Below are 12,551 nucleotides of genomic sequence, written 5' to 3'. Positions count from 1 at the left end.
AAAAATTAAATGTTTAGGACACTTAAATCCAATTTGCATAGTAATTTGGAACGCGGCGCAAATAGTGTATAATCCCATGAAAATAAGAATCGTGTTTTCGTTATCTCAGAATGAGCATTTCATGTCTACATCGGGATTTCACACACCTTTGAGTAAAGCATATAAATGAGAAACGTTGCGCTTACATGATTATGTCAGCACAACAATTATAACAAGCATCGGGTAGATCACAGATTCAGGATTATCATTCGCTGAAGGGAAAACATCGCTGTTGGTACGTTACCAGCAAGTGGACTGCCAACAGAAAGCCTATCAAAAAGTCAAACTCTCAACACAGACCCGAAAACGGCAGGCTGTGGGGGGACTAGTGCGAGCAGGTGCTAAGTGTTAGCAGCTTGCCATCTATAAGTGTGAACGCACACAGTACCATGTGCAGCGCTTCTGGGTCAGTCGTCTCCAGAGATTGGGACACATGGCGGCTGTAACATACGGTGGCCCTGATAGCTCAATGCACTGCAACTTAAAAAAAACAAAACACACGCAAATAGACTAGGGCTGCCCCCTAAAAGTCAATGAGTCAAAAACCCGTCGGAAACCCGTCAGTCGACTCAGATTCTTCAAGTCGAACAGTCATATATTTTTTTCCCCCAGTCAGTGTGCATTACAATAACAAGATAAAACAGATAGAAGCTAACAAAATGCACAGGGATAACATTTCAATGAGGAATTATAGATAAGAGGAATCATATATCTATATATATATATCATGTATACATAATATACATATTCTACACTAAACAACTAAACAACTAAAAACAGTGTGGGGACAGGGCACGGAGCACGACTCTTAGACTCGTTAAGATTATTTTGTGCTCATAACGCATGAAGAGTTTGTATTTGGGGAGAGAGTAACGGAGAAAGTGTCCCCATTACGCACGGTTTCGTTCGATATGCAGACATAAAATAAAATAACCTACATCTACATTGAAAACACTGTTCTGGCGTGGATCGCGGGCACCCCATCACTGACGTGTGCATCGTGAGCATGCACCGTCTGAGAGGGAGACAGGTGCGCAGGTCCTAGGCGGCCGCTAATGCAAAAGCCACGCCAAATGTGACCAAATGCAAAAGCCACAGCATAACTGCAGCTGAAGAAAACACAGGCAAATAGACAAAACAAGGAAATTAAGGAAACATCTTCACCAATATGACAACACATGCGCAGCATTTAGAAAACACGCTGCAAATCCAGATGTGTCGAACGAACTGCATTTCAGTTCTGCATAGCAACAGAACCACATTATGGAAGTGCCCACACCATTACAGAAGCGAGCCACCACAGATCTTTATCTGTAATACAACACAATATAAATATGTGCAATTAATAAATAGAAAAAACTATTTTTATATCAATCCAGTATTTAAGTCATTTAAGTATGACATTCCAGAGAAAACAGATTCTACCGGCTCCGTGATAGTGTAGTGTTGTTCACAAACTTCCAATCTTTTGGTTGAAAAGGGGGATACACTCACTCACTCAAATGAACTGACTGATGAACAGATAATTTCAGGAAGTGATTCAGTTCAGTTCATTGAAAGGGTGTGGCCACTTCCATAATAAGGTCTTGCGTTTGTGTTTTCCGTTCATGCGTTGTTTTTCGTATTTGTGTCATGACATTTCACTGCATATAAGGTATGACCGTATGTATATGTATTTGACAAATAACCACTTGAACTTGAGTTTTGGTATGCGACACGTCTGGATTTGCAGCACCTTTTCTAAATGCTGTGCATGTGCTGTCATATTGTTGAAAATGTTTTCTTAATTTGCTTGTGTTTTGTCTATTGGTATGTGTTTTCTCAAGTTGCAGACTGTTGAGCTCTCAGGGCCATTGTATTAACACGTTAACTGCCAAAAGCTTCCAAAGACACAGAAGTATTTCAGATAGCTGTTTATAATAACAATAATTATAATAAATACAGCTGCAGGCAGCAGTACACGGGGTCCAGTTTAGTCATGTTAGGTATGTATTTCAGGTTTTGGAGGTTTCAGAATCTGCACTCTGTAATTCACTCTCCTTTTGCGGGGATGGGGGCCATGCCGGGCTCGGGTTGGGAGGAGTGCGCGTTCAAATTGGCGTTTTAGGAAGACCCACCACGTCAAATCCAGGGGGCCTCATCACCGCTGCATGCTCCCCGGCCGGAGAGTGCTGCGGCCGGGAAGAGAGCGGAGGACACACCAGCGCTTCTGCTGCACGATCTGTGTTGGCGTCACATGGTTGTTTCTCTGCTCTGTACGATCGGCTGTTCATGTCACATGTTTGAAGTAACATATTTACAGAGCTTCACGAAGGCAATCACACTTGAGTAATTTTAGTGGTGACTTCTTTCCTTGGACAAAATTTTCAATAATATACTAAATAATAATAAATAAGAAAAACGTTATGGTATTTGAGTAATGATGTCACGGCTTCTATTTATCCGATGCCTTGCTGGATCTTGAACACGTCACTTACTTGCACAGTCGAGTTGACTCGACATGGTCACAAGTTTTTCATGAATCCGGAAAAGAAATGGGGACCAAAGAGATAAAATATAAATTAAACAGATCCACAGACATCTACCAGGTAAGAAGGCACATTAACACACAAACACACACGCCTAGTTTGTAATCTCTAACCACTACAGAGGGAGGGTGTCTACACCGCACACTGGACATGGTGCCGATGTACATTCTGAACCAGAACCTGCACATTTATAGTACATAGTATGATGATGTCATAAAGCGTCTTAATGTATATCTCATCTCGTTCCATTTGTTTTTAAACGTTGGCGTGTCAGGTGAAGCATGACCGTCCGGCTACTGTGGATCAAATTTGATTGTTTTTTCACTAATTTCTGCCCCGTATGTGGATTGATTTGGATGAAATTTAAAACCATGAGATGTTTGCGACATACTAGTCAAACGACACCTCAATCGTGTTCGTCACTTCTGTCATTGTTCGGTTCCAGATAGTTTTAGCCCTGTTGTGGATACTTTGGCATTCAATGACTTAGATGTTTGTGACATACTCGTTCAAACGAGACGTGAACGTGTTCATAACTTCTGCCATTGTTCTGTTTCAGATAGTTTTAGCCTGAAAGATTCTGAGAAATTTTCCAGAGCAATTACAATAGGGGATAATAATAGTACTAATAAGTTCAAGGGCCACCGCGCCTAGTATGCACACATGAAAAAGAATGTTGTGCTCAACCTCCGTTGCAATGACTCCCTGGCTCTCGAGAGGGCCTTTCATGTTTCTTTGCGAGTTTCGGGGCCGCCATAGCTTCTCCTACACGCTTGGAAGGGGAGGGGTATTCAGTTGGTTGCAATCTGCAACCTCACCGCTAGATGCCACTAAATATTACACACTGGTCCTTTAAAAGTGATTAGAATATTAGCGCTGTCAGGATCATTTAATAGGATATTGGTTCTGATCCTATAATTGTGAAAACTATTTAATTTTCCATAGTTAAACCCATCTCTATAAACCTTAACCTATATCTATTGCAGAAGAGCTATCTATTGCCATTGAACATTGGAACATAGAAATTGAGGACAGTCAATTTGCCTCAACACAACTGATAGAAATTCAATATTTTATTAAGATTGTTAAGGTTGGCCTAAAATTCCAATGAAGTTTGGATGGAAACATAATTGTTGAATCTGACAATTTTCAAAATGATTGTGGTCAGCTCTTATGTAACAATTGTGTCTGTAGCATGTTGGACAGAGGCATGTATGAAATAAAAGCCATACCAGGGTTCACCACGTTGACCTGTGCAGCGCCATGTATGAAATGGAAACAAAACATTGGGTTTCCAATAAAACTTTTACGCCTTGTGTACCCTCACTAAGTCAAGCGACAGAACACTCAAGAGTTTCAAAAAGATAAAAATAAACCAGAAGCCTCTATTTAGAAAGAAGTGCGTTATGGCTTCCATCACACGGAGGCCTTTTATTTGGCAATATGCAGCACACAATTAAGCTGCTACAGCAACAAGGACTCTGGTAATTACTTGCTGAACAAAGCCATTTTCTATACCTAAAGTGCCCTGAAACTGTAGTGGATGTTGGTACACAGAAAGGCGAGGACAGATACGCTTTTAGAAAGATGGCCATTGCTAAACAATGTGACACATGACAAATCCAAGGATAGAACTGCAGAGTGGATTAAGCACTTTGAATAAGTGTCAAACTATAATACCAAATCAAAATGGGACAGAAATGTTCAGAAATGAAAAGGCCTCCCTAGTATTTTGAGCAAACCATCTGCTGATTAGCCAAAGCCAAAGGTTCAACTTATAAGTGAAATCAGTAAATAGTTGGAAGGACTGTTTTCACAACATGGGACTTTTAGTATTGGATCCTGGAATTGTCCATTGCTACATCCAAAATCTGTTCAGAACTAAGCAAGTTACAGTTGATTTTGTAGAGAAGTCTGCATCTCTCCATACACACTTATTTGTTTACTAGCGGATCTTGACCACTCCAATATGGCGGACGATCAGACGCATAGCGGCGAAATACAGCAGCTCATTCATCACATATCATAAAGCAGCAGCAACATAGTGTAACGTAAAACACAGTACACATCTGTCTTGTCTGTCTTCTTTTCACTGAAACTCTCATAGATTTATGGAATTACTTAAAGTAAAAGCAGCAATAAAACTATATTTCCCTATGATGGTTACATTTTGAAATTAATTCACGGTTCACATGCATACCGAACCGTGGGGGGCGATCCGTACGGATCAACTACTTTCCGTTACACCACTACAAGTTAGTATGTGAATGTTAATACGATGTCTGAAACTACAGTATGCATCAAATAGTGTGCAAAAGGTTAATGCGATGGCATACCAGATGCAGTGAAGCATACATTTGGTTGTTGTTATGACAACAACCGACAACAGCAGAGGGCAGGTAAGTCCAAACCAGTACACTGCTGTTTAAGGAAGTGGCACAGCTAAAAGACAATTGTTTTTGCTCACATACTCAGGTAATTTTGCACAGGCAAATTATTTATTTGTTTATTTTCCTCTTTTACATTGAATATGCAGAAGTTGCTGTCTTAACAATTCTTAACCCACTCCATTCCCATCTTACTCAACAGAATGCTGGATGAAAAGCTATGTTTTAAATTACACAACCAATTATTATTTTCCTTCAAACAAGCATGTGCGATCACTGAAGCTGTTTTTCTGTACATTTCCAAAATATAGCCAGGCTGCCTCTTCTTTGCATCAAGAAAATTACTAAAATGTTGAAACATATTTGACACTGGCTGTAGGCCGTATTGTCTTAAAGCTTATGAGTCAGGAGTCATCACAGGACAAGGGAGCCACGGACAGTCGGTTCCTGTTGTACTGAGGGATGTTGCATGATGAGAATTTGTAGATATGATTATTATTATCAAATGAGGATATATATCACAGTTTAAGGGTTTTATGACTATTGAGTCATTTATTCAAAAAAGGCAAAAAAGACAAGCATGCAATTGTTGTGGTCCTGAAAATACAACATGTAAGCTTTATACTAAAAACATTAAAAGGTGAATAGAGTCCCAACTAATAACAATACAATGTGAAAGTGTGAGATTAGTCACTTGTTGTCAGTAAAAATGTACTTTTATGGCAGTGAATGGACTAGGGGAGAGCAACAATAATAGGAAAAGACTCTGGAGGCAATGTATCCCCTGTATCCCAACAAAAATCAACGAAAATGAAAACAACGTACACGCACAGAGGGCCGCTTTGCTGTTAAATGCTCTGTGAGTTTAACAGATTTAGACCACCCCTGAATTTGGCTCCGGTTTACCAATTTCGTTGTTTTTTTACCTAGAATAGGCACACAGGGTCGATGGTGATCTCAAAGATGCTGAGCCATGCAAGACATGTTGGATACTTTGGCAGCCACTACACGTGGCCAAGTTTAACTCTTCAACAACCCCCTAAGCATTATGTTAGATATCTCAAGTTCCCCCACACTCCCAATTAGAGGCACTTTTGGGATGTCATATCCCTCTGCTATTTTCACAGCACCTCTTGGTAAACTGTTTGCGTTAAGCCACTCAGCACTTTGACACCAACAAGGTTCTAGCCATCCAAGTACACCAAGAATTTGACTCGCACACAAGTTGAACATTAAAGAGCAAAATTTCAGTTCGGGGTGGAATTGCTTTTTAAAGGACATCATAGGGCTGGGCGATAAAACAATCTCCTTACTTTTTACAATAATAAGACATTTATGAGATTTATTATCGGTACAGACTTTTCCTCTACCTACAGAGATATGACACAACCAGCCAATTTTACAGCAGAGAAACAAACTTCGTACAACAGGTGCGCCATGGCGATCACAAATTCATATATTTATGCAATCTCATTTCTAATTGACAATTCTGATGTATTCGCATTTGCGTCAAATGGAGATCGGTGGCATTAAAATACTAATATATAGTATAGAGGAGGAGTATTGGAAACAACAGCGATTTAAATGTTTTTTAACACAGTTTGGTAATAGTGTGGCGGAGTCGACCGGATGGAACCTCCGTGGATAGCCAAAGCCGGTTTTACTGCCTGCCGCGAGGCTTACCACTACCCTGGGGTTAAAGTGTCCAGTCGGAAAATAACAACTGGGATGGCCATGTCCCTTTTTATTACCAACGTATTTTCAGTCTCTTTCCGTCCTTCAACTCGCACCCAGCACTGCTGCTGAGAGCTCACCTCTCCTCCAGGCTTCCAAACCCCCCCCCCACCAAACCACGATTTTACGTGATGTCTGGTCTGACACAGTGGGACACGGAGAGCGTCCCTTGGTCCGCTCCAAACGTGCCCGCATATAATCAGAGTGCAGATTCAGGAACTTTTCGGACTGTTCTTAGATGACAATGATGATTAAATATATTTAATATATATTAGTTATCTCTTTGTTTACATATTTTACATTTGATGTATTCAGTGTCTATCCTTAAGCCATGAGAATACACTTAAAACTGTAAATTGAGAATTATTATTATTCAGTGTATATCGTGATAATTATTGACATCGATCGATATTAAAAAAAAAACTTATCATGATAACATTTTTGGCTATTGTCCAGCCCTATCACCTCATTTTTGGAAACCATTAACTTCAACATCACCTTGACAATGATGAATTTATAACAATAAGAGCCCTAAGTTGTTCAGCATGTATGAGTCATTCCTCCAATTTAAAATTATACATTTGAAAAAAAATGTTAATGATTAGCAGAAAATATAACATACAAAAAAGCAGCTGCAACCCATTGTAGTGCAGTAGCTCATTGGATTACATGATCGGATTTTTTCCTTCTTAAGAATTTTGCATTTAATGATGATATATTAAACTCTTTAAAAAATTAAGCGCCACATAAATTCCTGTATATTCAAATTAAGCCTCTGCGTTACATATTTAGTTTCCATAGAGTCCATGAAATACTGTTCACATCCCAACATACTAAGTATTTTCCACTTTCTGTTGCTTCATTTATCATTTACTAGAGCTGACCTGAGAACCTCTTGACATCTGCCTGTTAGGGTTATTCTTACTTGAGAATACTGAAAGAAATGAACATTTTGGGGAAATAGGAGAGAACAGGCATCCCTGTGTTGGCAGCTGATTTATAGATAATGCAAGAATGCACAATAGTTGAAACGGAAAGGTAGGTCAGGTCAGGCTACAATTACATTCTGTATAAAGCAGGAAGGTAGTCCCACTTTCGCCCATTTAACCATTTGTTTTGGGCCTCTGATAATTCCTGCCACCCCTGTCACTTGGTATGTCCTCAAATCAACTATGTACACGTCAAATATGGTAAAACCTAGTTGCAGCAGTTCCTCAATGTGACTGTTGCAAAATGTCCACAGGCACATACTTTTACTAGCTAAATAGGCATAGTAATATTTTCTGTACCTTCTACTAACTAAGCCAGATAGCTCACAGAAACTAATGCTGTAGGTGGATTGTTAGAGGTCAGGGAGCTGAGCTTGTTCACTTTGCAGATACAATGAGACTATTGCCATGTTGCATCAGGACTTAAAGGGGACCTAAATTGAAAAACTCACTTTTCAGTGCTTGTGCAAATGCATTTGGGTCTCAGATGGGCCTATTGACACAAAAATTGTGAAATAAGACAACCATGTCGGTGCTCGAGTGTTGGTGAGCGCTCTATTTCAGAAAACGTGGTGAAACAACCCGTTCAAATTTGCAATCCATTCATACGTCAGTAGGTGCCTCAGTAAAATTATAACCCCATCTGAGTAAGGCCATCCACGGCTGGAAAATAACAAGCTCTGCCGGGAACTGCTGTTTATTTCATAGACCAACACAAATCTTCTAAAAACAGAAATAATACAAACTGTCGGAGAAGAAACTGCTGACGATGCAAATGTAAGCACTTAGAAAAATAACTAGATTGTGTTTCTTTCTAAAAGAAAAAAAATATGAAAGATGGAAATAGAAAAGATAAAAATAATGTCCGTATTGTAGATGTAATTATTGTGTTTCTTATTTTCCGACCTTTACATGAAACTAAAAATCCCTGTGTTGGCACCAAAAATCGTAAATATAATTTGAAATTAAGACTTGTCGATCTAAGATGAGTGAAAGTTCACAAACTGGATTGCTTATTTCTCACCTCTAATTTGTTCAGAAACAGATTTTAGTGGACTGATGAGGTGAAATCAGTGAAAGTTCACGGACTAAATACAAAAGAAAACAGAAGTGAAGCTCAAGCCCCATTGGCTAACAGAATCTGGAACTTGTGCTTAACATTGAGCCTGAGGAGGGAAGCGCCACCCAGTAAAACAGACTATCGGGAACAGGAGGGGTTTTAAGGCATGTTAGAATGGCTAGAATGCATAAACTGACTGGTATTTTCAGCAAAAAAAATAAATAAAAAGCATGTTTTGGGGACCTCAGAGACCTATATTTACTTGTTGAAAGGGAGCATACTAGGTGCCCTTTAAATACATGGAGGTCATCCATATTTCCATGAACCTTGATGCTGAAAACAAATATACTGGTGACTAACGAAGCCATTATCCATGCAAAACCCCTCTCTTTCTGCTCGGCACCAGCTGTGAAATTTTTCTAACAAGCTTGTGTTTTCTCATGAGGTTTGCGGCCTAGCCACCATTGCTTGCTGATCTTGGTAACCAGCCGCTAAGAAATAAACATAACACACCTCCCATTTATCAAAGGAGCGATAGATAGGAATCTAAAACATAGCGAAGTATAAAAGATAAATCTACACATTAGAAATTACAAGTGAATGTTACTATTTGACCACCTGAAAGCAACCCACACCATATTGACAACAATAATTTGGCTACTGTGGAGACCTAGGTATCAACTTTTCTTTGCTCTGTTGGAATGAAAGTACAACAGAACTAAAACACATTGAGTATGGATGTGGAAGATAGAATGCTATTAAACTTTTGCTTAGAACCCTCAATGCAATTTGTATTGGGAACCAACACTTTAAAAAGGCCTGGGTTGAAAATGGTGGGGCTATCCTTTAGTTCTAAACTGGGGAGTTTCTCTCTGTATAGTTTTTCCAATGTCAATATTTCGCTGTTTATCTAAAAAATATATATATGTTAAAAAAAACAATGTTCATTGACTGTTAAAACACACACACACAAAATTGTATGTACCAGGGCGGAAAACAAAACGAAAATGACAATACTTTGTGAGAGAATTCAATGTCAAACAATCACATCATATTTTTGTTTTTATTATATAATGTTAGCTTATAATCCCAACCTAATAGACGATTAATTTCAACGAAGATTAAAAAGATGTTGGCTGTCATGATAAATATGTCCAATGTTCCTGGATGAACTGGGCAAGCTGGCTGCCATGTTCAAACTTCTGAAAACTCCCAGGTGTCCTCAGTGTCAGCTGAGACATCGGAAATAGGGAGTTAAATTACTCGAGCTAAATAACTGGAGTTAAATTACTGGAGCTGAATAACTGGCGCTAAATTACTGAATCATTTCCTTCTGGATGCCGACGGTACTTGTTTTAAAATAAATGTAAAAATCACCCACAGTGTCAATTTACGAGCAAACCAAGCAACGTGAAGCCAGGTCGTCACCACAGCCAGAGTTCCAGCTGAAATGATCACATTTTACTTAACCTGTGGTTTGTGGAGCCTGTTCAAATACCAACACGGCTCATAACAATTTCACCCTGGACATGACACCTAAGACCGGCTGATACTGGCATGGTGTGTTCGGTGTGTGCGGCCTCCTCGGAGGAAGATTGAGATTAGCAAGATCGTTCCCACCGTTAGCCAGCTAGGCAGTTAGCACCTGCTCTGCACCTTATTGACCCTAAACACCGACAGAGCTAAATGACTGGTGTTTTCACGCCGGCTCACCGAGAACGCCAGGCGCACACCACGGGGTGTTTGCTGTCACTTCAATCGTGCGCCGTTCGGTTCGTCTGTGACTCGAGCTCCGGCAATAGACGGAACAAAACGGCTTAAAGCCATTTTAGCCACGTTACACTAGCCCTGCTAGGCTAGTGACGCGAACCCGTTAGCCGTGTCAGCCTTAGCTTTAGCCGCTGACAGCCCGGTGCACTCGCGGGGCTGCGACTTCCCATGCCGAGTTGTCAAAATTATTTGACACGAACTGCAACCGATTCGCTTGTACATCGCGCAATATCCCGCCACGTAATCGGGCGGTTTTTTTTTTTGTGTGTGTGGAAAGTGTACTTACTGGCCGTGGTGATACCAGAGAGTAACTGGGATCTTCTCTATTAGCAACGGAGGGAGGAACAGACCAGACATTCAAAATGGCGGCCGCTCCAGCCTCAGCACGTCTACCGCAGGCGGAGGGTTACGCCGAGGCGGCCCCGGTGCTTCGGTCCCGGTGCTTCGGTCCCGGTGCTTCGTCCGCCAGCCGAGCGGTGAACGGTTCCGCTCTGTTTTGCGGACTCGGTTCTTGACGAATGACTCAGGGGGAAAAAAATAAATAAATTAAAAAAAAAAAAAAGAGTCGTTCGATGTCGCGCCTGGTTGCGTGTAACGAACAAGGAAGCTCCGGGGGACGGGGCGTTAATCATTCACTTCACCGTCACAGTTTATTTATTTATGCCAAATAGTGCAAACGGTGGACGCCAGAACCTCTTCACCCCCCATTCCTGTCAGCGTCATTTATTTTGGTGGAAGACAAAGTGTAAAACATCAATCTTTCGTTCTGGGCAGGGAGCCGAGGGACTTGGACTTTGTGGTGCTGGGCGCGGCTGCTCAATGTACTGAATAAAAGATGTAAAAATCCATCAGCCACACCATTAAAACCAGTGACAGGTAAGGTGAATAACATTGATCATCCCGTTCCAATGGCACCTGTCAAGGGGCGGGATATATGAGGCAGCAAGTGAACAGTCACTTCTTGAAGACGATGCGTTGGAAGCAGGAACAATGGACGCAAGTATCCGAGCGACTTTGACAAGGACCATGTCGTGATGGCGAGACGACTGGTTCAGAGCATCTCCAACGGGGCGGGTCTTGTGGGGTGTTCCTGGTATGCAGTGGTTACTACCGAGCAAAAGTGGCCCCAGGGTAGGTGAACCGGTGGCAGGGTTATGGGCTCATTCATGCGCACGGGGAGTGAGTGCAGGTCTAGCCCGTCTGGTCCGAACCCACAGTAGAGCTACTGCAGCACAAACTGCTGAAAAGGTGAATGCTGCTGTGATCGAAAGGTGTCAGAACACACAGTGCATCACAGCTTGCTCCGGTCAGGGTGCCCATGCCGAACCCCTGTCCACCGCCAAATGGGCCTCCAGTGGGCACGTGGGCGTCAGAACTGGACCATGGAGCAATGGACGAAGGTGGCCTGGTCTGATGGACCGCGCTTCCCTCCACATCACGCGGACGGCCGGGGGTTCGGCTCCGATCCGATGGAGCATCTGCGGGATGTGCCGGAACAACGAGCCTGATCCACGGGGGGCCCCGCCCTCACAACTCCCAGGACTTAAAGGACCTGCTGCTCACGTCTTGGTGCCAGATACCACAGGACACCTCCAGAGGTCTGGTGGCGTCCACGCCTCCACGGGGTCAGAGCTGTTCTGGCGGCACAAAGGAGAGCTACACGAAATGAATGGTTATAAATGGTGGTCTTAATGTTGCGGCCGACCTGTGTGCGCCGGATGAAAATGTGAAAAACAACAAAAGAAGGGCTTCTCTTCACAGCTGAAGCCAGCTGATCAACTATCGATCGGCCTCAGTCAGCAGATCCTGCTGATCAATAGAGCCGCGTCCTGAGAAATATCCGTGAATGTGTCCGTGAAGCTAAACATGTCGCTGTCACACCTGCTTGGAGGTGAATGCAAATTATTCACAGGCCGCGTGTGTAAATTTAACCAACTGCACGTACAACAACTCATTTACAGAGCCTCGGATTTCATGGAAGCCCAAGATACACAAAGAAAAAATAATGTTTATTATTATATGGTAGTAATTATTATTATTATTA

At 41.7% G+C, this 12,551-nt stretch overlaps 1 protein-coding gene across 1 annotated transcript in view; it reads right to left on the bottom strand.

Annotated features, from left to right (window-relative positions):
• ap1g1 (adaptor related protein complex 1 subunit gamma 1) overlaps window positions 1–10,869 on the bottom strand; it is a 36,937-nt gene extending 26,068 nt beyond the window's left edge. Inside the window, exon 1 of the mRNA XM_079998154.1 lies at window positions 10,794–10,869. The gene's annotated coding sequence lies outside the window, so the exon portion shown is untranslated. The remainder of the gene's footprint in view (window positions 1–10,793) is intronic.
• Window positions 10,870–12,551: the final 1,682 nt, after the last annotated feature.

This window comes from Zeus faber (genome assembly GCF_960531495.2).
Source record: "Zeus faber genome assembly, chromosome: 3".
In the NCBI taxonomy this organism is placed as follows: Eukaryota; Metazoa; Chordata; class Actinopteri; order Zeiformes; family Zeidae; genus Zeus; species Zeus faber.
The sequence above is the reverse complement of the archived record's forward strand: the minus strand, read 5'-3'. Positions and strand labels throughout refer to the sequence as shown.